Raw genomic sequence first — 14,241 nt, 5'->3', positions numbered from 1 at the left:
GCCAATACATTTTAAAATGTTATTGAATGTTTCATGTCGATAATTTGATCAATGCATCAATTCTTGACGCCGAGACGATATTTTCTGCAACTACATCTTCCCTCCTCTCGTCTCCAGTATTTTCTATTCTTCTCTTCTCGTTCTTTTCTCCCCTCCTTCTCCTCTGCTTTATCTCATATCACCCTCTCTCTATTTCTCCCCTCTTGTCTCCATCCCACTCTTCTCCACTCCTCTTATCTCCTCTCCTGTCTTATATTTCTGACTCCACTGCACTCTTCTCCTCTTCTTTTCATTCTAACCTCTTTCACTCTATTCTCCACTCTCCTCTTCTCATCTTCTTCTCTCCTCTTCTCTCATTCTGTTTGCCTTCCTCTCTCCTCTCCTCTTTGCTCCATTTTCCTCATCTCTTCTCGCATCTTTTGCCTTTCTCTTCATTACTTCTCCTATCCACTTTTGTCCTTCATTTTCTTCCCTCCTTTGTTTCTCCTTTTCCCCTTTTGCTTTCCCTCTTCTCCTCTCTGTTGTCCCCTTCTGTTTCATCTCTCATATTTTCCTTTGTGTAGACTCATCAGGTATGAAATACTAGAAAATGGATTTTCTTTCTTTCAGAAGGTATTTCTCATTTGCAACAAATGTAATACTGATATTTTTTTTTTAGTTTTATACAATAATACTTGAATTTATTTCTTTCGCGTATTTTATAAATACCTATTGTGCACGTGGCAACCCTGAAATTTAGCCTAACTCTACATGCAACCCAAAAAAGCCTTGGGTAAGTTGGGTTGCCTAGTTTAAAATGTCGTTGTCCTAAAAGTTTTGAGAGCCACTGTACAAGATGATATCGTTGGAAACTCTGGTTATCATGTTTTTAGAAATTGCTTAAAATAAATTTAAAATGCTATGTCTTTTTCAGACATACCTAGTGGATATTTAATTTATTTTTCAAATTAGCCGTGTATTTTATTTATTGTAATTGCAAAGTAAATCCAATAGTGACAATTGTAAGCCTGTGATGTCCAGTTTCATCTATTCAGGACAAAATTCCGTATTACGATGGTTCACAGTGCAGACAGCTGCAGAACAATCAAGTATAATTTGTGAAGAACTGTGAAACAGGACTTTGGACATTGTTCGGAGGCAACGTGTGTAAAATTGTACTTAAGTATTTTGAAACGAACAAATAATCACTCTGTTGCTTGTTTAGCTTTATTCCCGGTTTTCAAATAAAGACCTCCCTGATGGCGTAGTGGTAACGTCGTCGCCTTGTACTCAATAGGTTCGATACATGGTTGAGGTGCATTGCACAGTGGTTTGAATCCCACTTTAAACTGTAGGTCCAGTCCTGATTAGCCTATCTGTGCATAAAAAGGACTTAAAACAACAATTCAAGGTTTTCAAATAATTAATTTTCTTATAGTATAGTTATTTGAGCTTTCATTTCCATTGTAACACTGTTAAGCCTTGTTTCCATGTTAATAAAACATTAAAATACTGATAAAGGAAAACTTTTATAGTATAAAAAAAATATACATAAAAATGTAACGTTTCCACCCTCTAACAGGGTCTTCTTCAGATGAATATTCACAATTGAAGTTTTCCTTGGTCAGCATTTTAATGTTCATTGAATTTCCATCTTCAGTTTTCTTCCAATATTGCGAATAAGAACTTTTACAGATTATAATATACCCAAAAATATTATAAACTAAAAGATTATTTGGTCTTATTGTCATCCTGAGAAAATGAAACACATTTTCTATCAATTGGAATTCTGCAAGAAAAATACATTAAGAAACTGATATTTACGGTCTTGTGGAAAAATTAACATTACTACTTTTAAGCATTTTTGAACAATGTTTATAATTGAGAAAATTGAAAATTTGTTTTATCTTTAATTTCATTTTACTAATATAAGGTGTGGATTCGGAAAATAATATCTTGCAAATGGCGTTTCGACAATGAAAGCACGGTGCATTGCGTTGCGTTCTACCCAAGAATATTTTGAACGGTCGCTCCATACACAAGAAAAGAACTTCGCTGGAGCAAGCCAATGAAAACAAGTCTCTGTACAAGTAGTGATGTGAGATGGCTCTACCAATGAATACGTGAGAGGGAATGGGATGGTGTGGAACAGGGGAAAGCGGTTGTACAGTAGTTACCAGCTTTCGCAGCATCGTGTACTGCTTCGCTCTGCCCACTCGATCCTCGCCTCCCCTTTTCTCTGCGGCTATGTGCAGCCTTGCTGCAGCAGAGATAGTCGGGACACAGTATAAAGTCTCCAATCAAAGGTAGAAAGTACAGTCATACAAAGTGAAGTGTAAAGTCAATGCAGGAACGTATCCAGAAATTGCTTTTGGGAAGGGGCGGCTGAACAATATATTTTTAAGGGGTATAGATATAACGTCAGAAGTGTATGTTTAAGGCCAGTGGTGCCATTTTGGTGGCAAAACGGGGGGGAGAGGCAAGGAAAGTTTACTTTCTCTTGGTAGACAAGGCCATATCGTGCCCTTGCTGTACTGGCATAGCCAGGATTTTCGAAGCGGGGGTGGGTACGTGCCATAGTGCAGAGGCAAGAAAATTGGGAGCAACTGTCCCCTAAATAGTAGCCTCCGTTTAAGGCTGCCATTTATATCACAACGTGTTTGTCCATTTCTTCTCATCAGGCATCAAAACATCTTTGGTGTCTTTGAGTGATTTCACGAAGCTGTTACACAATGGATGGACAATCCACTCGACAATGTGAGATTCAAACTGTGGGCTGCGAACTGGACGCACACAGTTTTCAAATATTTCTCTCTGATTCGAGCCTGAAAACCACTTATGTGTCTTGTCTTCCCATGTTTGCAGCTCTTATAAAAGCTGAAACCCACCAAATTGTTCATATTTAGGCCTAAGCACTTGCAAGTGTTCAAAATTGTCTGTCACAGCTTCCGCAGTCTTGTGCAATGACACGAAACAAAGGAAGTCTTCTCGAACACAGCTGGATCGAGAAGCAATTAATGAACAGTGAAAACCCTTCCTTTCCCAACACATCTAATATTTCGTCTTCCAATATGAAAAAATGCTCACTCATTTCTCTCCAGTGGCGTGCCCAATGGAGTGAGTGTTGGTGGGGGTCATAACCATCCTTTGGACCAGTATTTCTAAAAAAATGAACGTCAAAGGCAGAGAAAGATGACAAAATGAGGACTGACTACCGAAAAAAAAAAAAAAAGTATATGTACCCCCCTCCCCCCTTACGAAAATCCTGGCTATGCCAGTAGAGCAAGGGCACGATATGCCAGAGACCCTGGTTCAGGTCCTGGCAGAGCCTGAAAATTCCACTAAAATATCTAAATATGCAACATCTTCCTGCTTTCTCTTCTCAACATTCATATAATTTTCGGCTGTCCCTTTGTAGTAGTTAAGTGTTTGAGTGTGTGTCGAACCTATTTGGCTTTAATGAAATTCCCTTTTATCCCATGAAAGTCTCAGACTGCATACACGAAATTTGGCTTGGGCACAAATAAAATTACAGTTGATCTGTGCAACTTATTTATGTCTTAATAAACCACCCCAATATCCGGTACTCCTGAAATATTCACTTTAGAGACCTTCGATCTCTTCGGCTCATGCCCCGAACTAGCACTACACTAAGGCTCCTAGAGTTCCACAGTCATCAATATCTTCAACTTTGGACATGAATTGGAACTACAAGTAGACTTTGGTAGTTTACAGGAAATTGTGTCACTAGTCCTCTTCATTTTCAAATTACTAACCGATTCTGTTGTACTGATCAACCCGGAAATTGAAGCCAGGTATTTATGTCTTCATTATATTCTAGAATGTTCCGCAGGTAAAACGTTTCCTTAATATTACCAGTACTTCAACTCCACCTCTTATTTAAGAACGTTTCCTTTTTCCGCTTTCCAAAGAACAAATAATACAAAGAATCGTCCTACTCATGGCAGGCTTTGTTGTGCAGCTTCCAAATGATGACAAATCTTTACACAATGATCGCGCTCGCTGCAACAACAACAATGAAAGCGCAAGAAAAGATTATGTGCAATATTGTCAATAAAAGGGTTATATAACATTCTCTGTCTTGCCTTGATAATTACTCTTCTTAAATTATCGTCAAGAAGCCAAAAAAATAATTTATCCAGTGTAAACTGATAGATTTCCTGTGGGGGCTCGACCCCCTGATCTCCACTTTGGATACATGCTATTATCAATAAAATGGTTATGGAACATTCTCTATCTTGCCTCGATAATTATTTCTCTCCTTAAATTATCTTCGCATATTTCAAGAAACCAAAACTTAATTTATATAGTGTAAACTGAAACTTTTCCCGGGGGGGATCAACACCCTCACTGATACCCACATTGGATACGTGCCATTATCAATAACAGGGTTATAGAACATTCTCCCTCTTGCCTGATAATTATTTCTCTCCATCGTCACATTATTCAAGCAGCCAAAAACCTAATTTTATCTAGTGTAAACTGAAAGATTTCCCTGGGGAGAGACTAGACCCCTCTGATCTCCATCTTGGATACATGCTATTATCAATAACAGGGTTATAGAACATTTTCTGTCATGCCTAGATAATTATTACTCTCCTTAAATTATCGTCACATTATTCAAGAAGCCAAAAACCTACTTTATCTAGTGTAAACTGAAACATTTCCCGAGAGGGTGGCTCGACCCCCTTATCCCCCCACCTTGGGTACGTGCTATTACCAATTACAGGGTTATAGAAAAATTTACCTTGCCTCGATAATTATTTCTCTCCTTAAATATTCGTCACATTATTTTATTTCACACACACAAGAAACCAAGAAGCCTCATTTTATCTAGTGTAAACTGAAAACTTTTAGGGGGCTGGAGCCCCTAAGCTCCCTCTTGGATACATGTCTGAGTAAACGCAGCATTTGCTTCGAACGAATTCACAAAATGTTTTAAATTATTTCAATTACTGTCCTCACTTGGCCCGTTTCGTGTTTGAATTAACTACACTTATTATTGTATTTTCTTCTCTGCGTTCTAAATTTTAAAATAAATACTGAATATAAAACAACGGATTTCATATTAATATTTAACTACACTTATTATTGCATTTTCTTCTCTGCGTTCTAAATATTAAAATAAATACTTAATATAAAACAATGGATTTTATATTAATATTTCGACTATTACTACCTTCCACTAATGATATATTGCTTATTTCTGTAATAAGGACATATAACTAAAATCTCATGATTATCAATTTCCCTGATTTACTACTATTTTTTTTAATCCACTAACTCACCTCTAACCAATATGGCATCATCTCACATCGAGTACCCTAATCGATCAACCTGTATGTATCCACCTTGGTTATATTTACGCGGAGATCTGGCAACATGGCCCTCGGTTGCCATGGCAAATGGTGTTGCCATCTGTTATTGAAAAATTACCACAAAATTGCCTTTAGTACGGCCTTAAAAGGAAAATTTAAGAACATGACAATTTTTTCAATTCATGCACCTACTGAAGACAAGGATGATAATGAAAAAGAACAGTTTTGTGATACACTCTCAAGACACCTAGAAAAAGTGCCAAACTATGATATAAAAATCATATTAGGCGACTTCAATGCAAAAATAGGACAAGAAGATTTTGTAACAATTGTAGCTGGAAAATTCTCTTTGCATCGTAAAACAAATGAAAATGGAAAATTACTCATACAGTTCGCACCTTCAGAAGGAATGATAATAAAAATTATCTTATTTGATCATAAAACTATACATAAAGGAACATGGAAACTACCAGGATCAAATACAGTAAAACAGATAGATCATGTGTTAATATCATCAAGATATTCATCATCTATCATTGATGTAAGAGCAGGGAGCCAAACTGTGACAATGATCATTTTCTTGTGAGTACCATAGTCAGACAAAGAATTGCCAATGTACAGAAAATTGAAACTAAGAAAAGAAAGAGATGGAATATAGAAAAGCTAAAGAACAAAGAATGTCCTAGACAGTATCAAGGTGAAATAGAGAAAACACTAGAAATAGGAAAAGAAGAAAAGATTATTGAAAGAAAATGGGTAAAAATTAAGACAACAATATAAATGTAACTGATAAGATAATTGGCCAAATGAAAAATAAAAGAAATAAAGAGTGGTTTGATGAAGAATGTCTAGAAGCTGTAAGATTAAAGAATGAAGCTAGAAAGAAAATGATGCAAAGACAAACTAGACAGAGAACTGAAAGATATGAACAACTAAGAAGAGAAAGTAAGAACTGTGCACCAACAAAAAGGAAGAAATGATGAATAAAAAGATTAAAAATATAGAGGCAAGAAATACACAAAGTGAAGTCAAGAAGTTTTATAAAGAAATGGAATGGTTTAGAAAGGGATATCAACCAAGACTTACTGGATGTAGAAACAAGTCTGGGAATATAATACGAGATGAAAATGAAACAATTGAAAGATGGACACAATATTTTGAAGAATTACTAAATTAGGAAATTCTAGAAGATATAAATGAAGAACACCTACCCTATATAACTACAGAACCATGGATCAAAGAACCAACAATTGAAGAAGTAAAGGAAGCTATAAGCAGACGTAGGAATGGGAAAGCACCTGGCGAGGATGAAATAGTCAGTGAATTAATAAAAAGTGGAGGAAATAAATTACATGAAGAGATACACAAATTGATTAAACTGATGTGAGAAAGAGAAGAAATACCTGAGGAGTGGAAAGTATGCCTAATATACCCTATCTATAAAAAGGGAGACAAACTAACCTGCGCCAACTATTGTGGAATAACCCTTCTAAATACAGCCTACAAAATATTTTCTAATATTCTTCTTACAAGACTGAATGTCTATGCTGAAGAAATAATAGGCGATTACCAATGTGGATTTAGAAGAGACCGTGGAACTTCGGACCAAATATTTGTTATATGACAGGCATGAGTACATGCAAGATTTACATATGCTTTTTGTGGATTTGAAACAAGCATTTGATAGCATATCTAAACAAAAATTACTTAATTATATAAAAAGTAAAAACATCCCAGTGAAAATAATAAACCTCGTAAAAATGACAATAAATAACATCTGCTAAAGTATTAATAAGTGGAAGAGTAGGAGATCCATTTCAACAAAATAGAGGTGTACGTCAAGGGGATGCATTGTCACCTACTTTATTTAATATTGCTCTGCAGGGAGTTTTTTAATCCTTTGAAGAGAAAGGGCATATTGTTTACAAAACTAAACAGGTTTGTGCATACACTGATGACATAGCTCTAATAGCAAAAAATGTGAATAGCCTATAAGAAATTGGTATGAATTTGATTCAAGAAGGAAAGAAAATGAGTTTGAAAATTAATTAAAGTAAAACAAAATATCTAAAAATGACAATAAGAAAAGGAAGAAATCATATACAAGAACTAAATGTTGACAAGTATAACTTTGAAGGGGTTGAAAGGTTTGTTTCTCTTGGATCAACAGTTAATAATAATAATAAAGTTAGTGAAGAGATACAAAATAGAATATTAGTAGGAAATCGAGCATATTTTGCAAATCTCACACTATTATAATCATATCTAATATCAAGATCAACAAACATGAAAATATATAAAACACTAATAACACCAGTGGTATTATATGGCTCAGAAAGTTGGAATATTTGTGTCGAAGATGCCAACAAACTATGTGTATTTGAAAGAAAAATAATACGAAGAATTTATGGACCTGTCAAAGATGGAAATATCTGGAGAATACGCAATAACATGGAAGTAGACAATATATTAGAAAAGGAAGATGTTGTGAGATTTGTAAAATCAAATCGATTAAGATAGATTGGACATGTTGAGAGAATGCAAGAAGGAAGAATACCAAGAGCTATTCACCGTGCCAAGATGGAAGGCAGACGAAAAAGTAGAAGACCACGAGACCGCTGGCTAGATGAAGAGCAAAATGATCTGAAATTGTTAGAAGGAGTTAGAAATTGGAGCAATGTTGCAAAGGCTAGAGAAGAATGGAGAACTGTAATTGGGGAGGCCAAGGTTCATTTAGAACTGTAGTGCCGGATAAGTAGTAAGTAAGTATGTATGGGAGGCTGAATTTTGTACCCCCAAATGAAAAATGTTCCTGCACCACTGGCTTTTTATTCGTTTATAATGCTGAAGATATACAGGGTGTATCATAAGTAATAGCGCAAACTGAGACAGTTGAAAGTACACGATAATAGAAGCAAAAAAGTATCAGTAAACATGGGTCTGCAAACGAGAAGTTTTCGAGATAATTGTAAATGTGTGGTTACAAGCCACCACTGACTTCATTGTTTGTAAATGTTTAGAGTCCTGCACAAGACCCGGAAAAAACCCGTCTGCGAGGAGGCGCGCCTACAATAGTATGCAACACGCACGTCAAGCCCAGGTGTTCGACATCGCGCAAGCGAGCTTCACGTCACAGTTGTGCACAGGCATCGATGCCTGCCAGGCTTTTCTATTACCCGGGTCTTAAGAAGACCCGTGAGACTCGATGTAGTTCTTGCAAGTAGACGCGAGCACTGCTGTCAGTGTTGCCAACGGCCATTATATTTCATACGTATGGAAATATTTGAATTTCTGCTTGGCGCAGCGCAGGGGCCTTGATGTTGTATAACCATTGGCGTAGCAAGGGGTGGGTGAAGTGGGCGACCACCCTGGCCCTTGCGCATGTAGGGGCCTCGGTCCCATGAGGTTGATACGAAAAACGTAATAAATGGAAGTGAGAAAGATAGAAAAGGCTAATTTTTGTGGGCAATAAAATTAAAACTTTTTTATCTGGCCTTATGTTATAGTTTAACGTTATAATTTGAATGAATACGTCAAATCAGAGGCGGGCGGGAGCTCTAAGCCTAAGGGGCCCCAAAAAGTCAAAATAATTCTCATTTTTCATGTGAAACATTAACGCAAAATTGCTTGGACAATTTTATCCAATTATTATTTTCTTGAATAGAAAACGCTTTGTCTTGGCTTTTCTTCTGTCTCGTGACCTTGCATAGCCTACACGATTTTACTATGTTAATGATAAAGCACCTCAAACTGCCACGGAACAAAGCATGGGGCATTTAAATGCTTCCGGTGTTTTAAACTGAAGAAGGGTGTCGATAATATTAGCAGTTCTTCCTTCGTTCCTACAACTTCAGATGCAGCTATTGCCCTCTGTAATGGGCACAAAGATGATTTATCTTCAGAATATCCTGATAAAGTTTTACGTTTCAAGAATGTGCTTAAATCTGAAATCAAGTGCTTTGACAAAGTTTCTTCTCCTTGATAGCTCTACACTAGCTTCCTGTGTTCTCTGTATCCTGTACCGCCTTCTGTTTGTTTCCTACTCTTCAAGTAACAACCACGAAAAGAAAACTATATTTCTTAAAATTGAAACTTAGGAGAAACTTCTGGAAGGTAGTGTCGAATGGTATGATTCAGCCAAAATTTACCGGACTCAGTAATCTCACTTTTGAACGAGAAAGAGCAAGATCTAATGTAAAAGTGTCATTCGCTGCCCAGAAACCAGCTTACTGTTAAGCAAGATGGTTTGATTTAAATCAAGATTTAAATTGGGGAATTCTATTTTAAAAAATCACTTATTGAAATCACTTTAAATAAAATTACAGAATAATGTACACAAGAAATTTGTAGATATCAGAATCACTTTTTGTGAAAGTATATTAATCTCGTATTCATTTAATGGTGTTTATTATGCTCTAAGAAAGGAAATAAAGGAAACAAAATATATGTCCTGATGGAGTGAAGCTCATACGAAAATAAATTTAATATGTCATCTGAAAAAAAACACTTACATTTCCCTTGATTTAAAATTCAATAATTTTTATAAGCAAAAATATCACATTTTTTAAATAGAATAATATACAAAATACTAATCATGTTAAACCGTAAATAGTGTCATTTTCATTAAACTGTAAATAAATATGGTAGCTGATATTTGGCTAACTATCATTAAAACCTCTCAAATTCGGCTACAAGGACTGTAAATATTATTTTAAGTTAAAATTATAAAGTACATCCAGAATTTATATTTTCACTGTAAGAAAAGTTACTGAAATTTTAATAGTTTCATTAACACACTTAACAAACATTTTCATATTAGGTTCATTATGTTCAGTCCCAGAAACATATTTACATGTAATTTGTTATTTGCTTTAATCAAACTGTTCAAATATTTTACAGGGCCGTTTATCAGAAAAAAGCCTTTCTTAATTAATATGTCTATGTGTACGATGCCAAAGAAAAGATCGATTTAAAAAAAATATATATAAAAAATTATTTAAAAAAACATTATTTTTATCCACCCAGCTGTTAAGAGGGGTGGTGAAGGGGATAAGTAAGTATTTTGTATTTTCTTCTTTTGAATACATAAATGTCAAAGAAAGATATGTTGTAATATGTGAAAATTCAGAGGTAGAGCATCGATTTGTATAATTATTAATATAAGTGTAGCCACAACCAGCCATTCTAAGTAATTACATACATTTCCTGGAAGAATCTGACTGTACTTGACCCAAATTTGTTTCTTGCGGACGCGTACTTTACGATTTTGTTACGCCACTGCGTCAAATATTTAATATTACAAGAATATTAAGACGTAACAACAAAATGAGATTCACAATTATTATTATCATCTAAGCCCTAAAATTCAAAGTAAACTGGTACAATTGATGTGCAACAAAGTCAAAATTGCTAATTAAAAAGTCAAATTAGCTGTATCAATTGATTACACCAAAGATTTCACACTTATGGTGCAAATGACTATCGTTTTAAGATTTGTTGAAGTTGAAACCGATTGTGTTGAAGACCTTGAAGGTAGATACTTTGGGCTCCTAGACAGGATTGTGGTTTAGCGCAGCCCCTTCCACCCGCTCTATCAAGCACAGACATTTTATGTGCGTCCTTCGATATTTTCTACTTAAGCCATGGTTTGTGACATTTACATCCTACAAATTTTGAAATGAGGAAACAAAGAACGACTCATTAAATAATATATAGGTTATATTTAAAGGTTCTTATTTAAGGATATTTCAGTTGTCTTAGTGTCTAAAGAACATCTTAAAAAACGTTAAACGTTAATTAAATATAATTTTCGTCAGAAATTAATTATTATAATAGGCTATTATATAAATATAATAATTTGCAGACGTTTCCTTGATGACTGTGAATCGATTCACATTGATATTTCAAACTTAAAGAACGGATGGAGCTTTGCATTCTAATCTCGCCCAGGGTCTCACGATATGAACGCCAATGTACCTAAGATTTTTGTAACTTCTCAAATTAGTTTCATTATTATGTCAAACCAACTACCACATATTTTCCAAATTTGTTTCGAAGGTCTTGAAATAGGTTTGTGTGTCTTGTACATTTTATGTCACTTTTCTGGTCTTGAAATCGTAAATCTCCTCTCGGTTTCATTTTTACGTTGTTCGTTTGTTGAAATGTGTAAATAGCATTGCCTGCTATTTGCACCCGTATGAAGATACAAGCTAACAATAATTATATTTTGCATCGTATTACTATCAATGCGGTCTGTAGAACTTGCAACAACATTTTTTTTTGGTACTGGGTACAGAGTCTAAAGGAAACCTTGCTAGAAGGTTGAAAATGTTACGTTTAGTTTATGTTTTAAAATAAAATAAACTTCTGCGTTGGTCAGCATATTGAGTTTTTCATATCATGGAAACAAGGCTTAATGGTGTTACAACAACATGAGCGAACGACGAGTTGTTGAAAGAGATGACAATATTCAAAAACCTTTTATAATGCAAATTCTGATTTCATGTTCCATTTCATGGACCATCGTGCCTTAGTGGGGGGGGGGGGACTTGAGCAACTAATTCGGATATCGAATTGGCAAAATTACACCAGAGAGAAAATCTGTTTGATTGATTCATTCATTTATTTGGTATAGTTCGTACTCCTTCACAGGTGTCAGCAGTGGCGGCAATTAGGGGCGGGGCCGAGAGAGTGCAGTTGCCTCCCCCGCCCCGACTTTTTGACACTTTTGCACCACGATAACCTCATGTGTCAAGGGAAATTAAACTGTCCTTGCCCCCCTTCCACACACACTTTTGCACCTTGGCCCCTTAGTTTTGGAACCCAATCGCCGCCACTGGGTGTGAGTGATACAAATGTTTTCTGCCAAGGAATAAAAGTGATGAACCTTTTTAAGTGCTCCTAGAACAGTTTAGAATCTAAAAGTTGGCAACGGTGACTGCGTGACTCATGTATCTGGAGACGGTGCAAAACCGGAATGAGCGTTCGCTGAAGATAAGCGAGCTTCGTCTTGCAAGGCCTTCCAGTTACCCGTGGGCTTTCGATGCTTGATGGGTCAAAACCCAGGTTTATAGTTTTACTCGCCCGCCCGACCAGCCAGGCGGGCCGAGTAAGCGATTCTGACCGATATGCAGCCCTCTGTAAATGTTGTCCTGTGTTCTTAGCTATACATAGGGTGACCAGATGTCCTCTGTTATCTGGATATGTCCTCCTTTTTAGGTGTCTGTCAGGCATCCGGGCGGATTTGTTAAGAATCGGTAAATGTCCTTCTTTTTTGGAAAAATGCTTCCACCCATAACGATCAACCAGGTGTTATTTCACGTGTAAAGCATATCACTTGAGGTGCGATAAGTACTCTAGCAATGCTCATTGAGCACCTGGGAGCTCAACCACTATCAATTTGTCCAAATGAGCCTTCAACGCGTCCCAGACTGAAGTTCCTTTTCGAGTCATACATATGTGACACAGAAACACGTAATGAGAAATTTTATTATTAAGTAATATTTACATTTATGAAATACCAAGGTGCAAGCCTCTGTGGCAGAGTGGTTAGCACACAGTGCTACGATGCAAAAGGCCCCTGGTTCGAATCCCAGAATGGGAAAACATTGGCGGATCCAGAAGTTGCAGTTAGTAGGGGCAAATTTCAGTTGGGTACCAACTGATCAATACCAACCTACAGTTGCACTAGTCTATACAAAGGAGAAGAAGCACTATAAACAGGAACAATATTGTTTTGCAAAAATAGGGATCCAGGACTGGAATAGATTGTTGTTATATGTTGGAACAAGCACATTATATATATTTATGAAATTAATGGTAATGGGAAATGTACTTCAATTATTTGTGGTATCCTCTTTTTTATGTCTGTGTCCTCCTTTTTTGCAATGCCCTGTCCTCCTTTTTGAATGTGTGTGTCTGTAGCTATACACAGCTACATTCTTATATCTGTGTGTATAAGAATGTGCTTGTCTATACCTAAGAATACAGTCACATACTCTTAGTCCACTTAAAAAAAAATAACTATCCTAAATTTCAGTGAATACATACACACATCTACATACATTTTAAAATAGACTCACTTAAAAAATGGTAATTTAGATCAAGTGTTTGTAAATTGCTTGGCTGCAAGTTAGCTGCAATTCAACATTATTTTATATAATTAGGGAGCTTTAAATCGCAAGCAAGAATTAATTTAAACCTTTCCTGATCTTGATCAAAAAATGAAAAAAAATTAGAGTGTTCATTCAAAATGCATAAGTGAATTTATGCTGTCAAAATGATGCTATAGAATTAAGATGAAGTACAGATACAATCAGGTACCAGTAATATACAAATTTATTGAAATCATTGAAGCCAGTATGTTACTACCAATTATCTACACACAAATAACAAATGCATATTGGAACCCACAACAGAAATAATTCACGACGTGTTAATTTTATGCTTTAGAGAGCTATAATTCACACTTCCATCAAAACACTGCATATCCAATTAGTCAAACAGTCTTTTGTCATTAAAACATGATGCATTTGCACCAAGAATTTGCATAAAGTGTAAGGCAATCATGTCATAATATTTTTAAGTTGATGCATATGCAGAATTTTGATCAATATTCGGATTGTTTTAGTCTTATATTTACTCATCATAAGAAAATTATTAATAATAATAAAATTGCTAATATCGTCGACAGTTGGTTGCTTCAATTTAAATTATTTGTTTGCTTCAAGTTGGTTGCTTCATAATACATACAAGCTTTGTGCAAGAAAAAATGTCTATAGTTTTGTACTTCCATGTAGACCATGACACATAAATATTTCTTTTTCTTGATATATTGAAGATTGGCACAATTAATTAATGATTCCTGCAGATAGAGATGAAATTATAACTCATAAAGTGTTGTTGATGCTGCATATTGTTGAAC

General features: G+C 35.6%; 1 protein-coding gene across 2 annotated transcripts in view; it reads right to left on the bottom strand.

The window, feature by feature from the left end:
- LOC145984086 (uncharacterized) overlaps nt 1-14,241 on the bottom strand; it is a 129,974-nt gene that overhangs the window by 38,451 nt on the left and 77,282 nt on the right. The window lies entirely within an intron of this gene.

Source organism: Lepisma saccharinum, chromosome 2 (assembly GCF_977018435.1).
Source record: "Lepisma saccharinum chromosome 2, izLepSacc3.1, whole genome shotgun sequence".
Taxonomy (NCBI): Eukaryota; Metazoa; Arthropoda; class Insecta; order Zygentoma; family Lepismatidae; genus Lepisma; species Lepisma saccharinum.
This window is presented reverse-complemented; position numbering and strand designations above follow the sequence as displayed.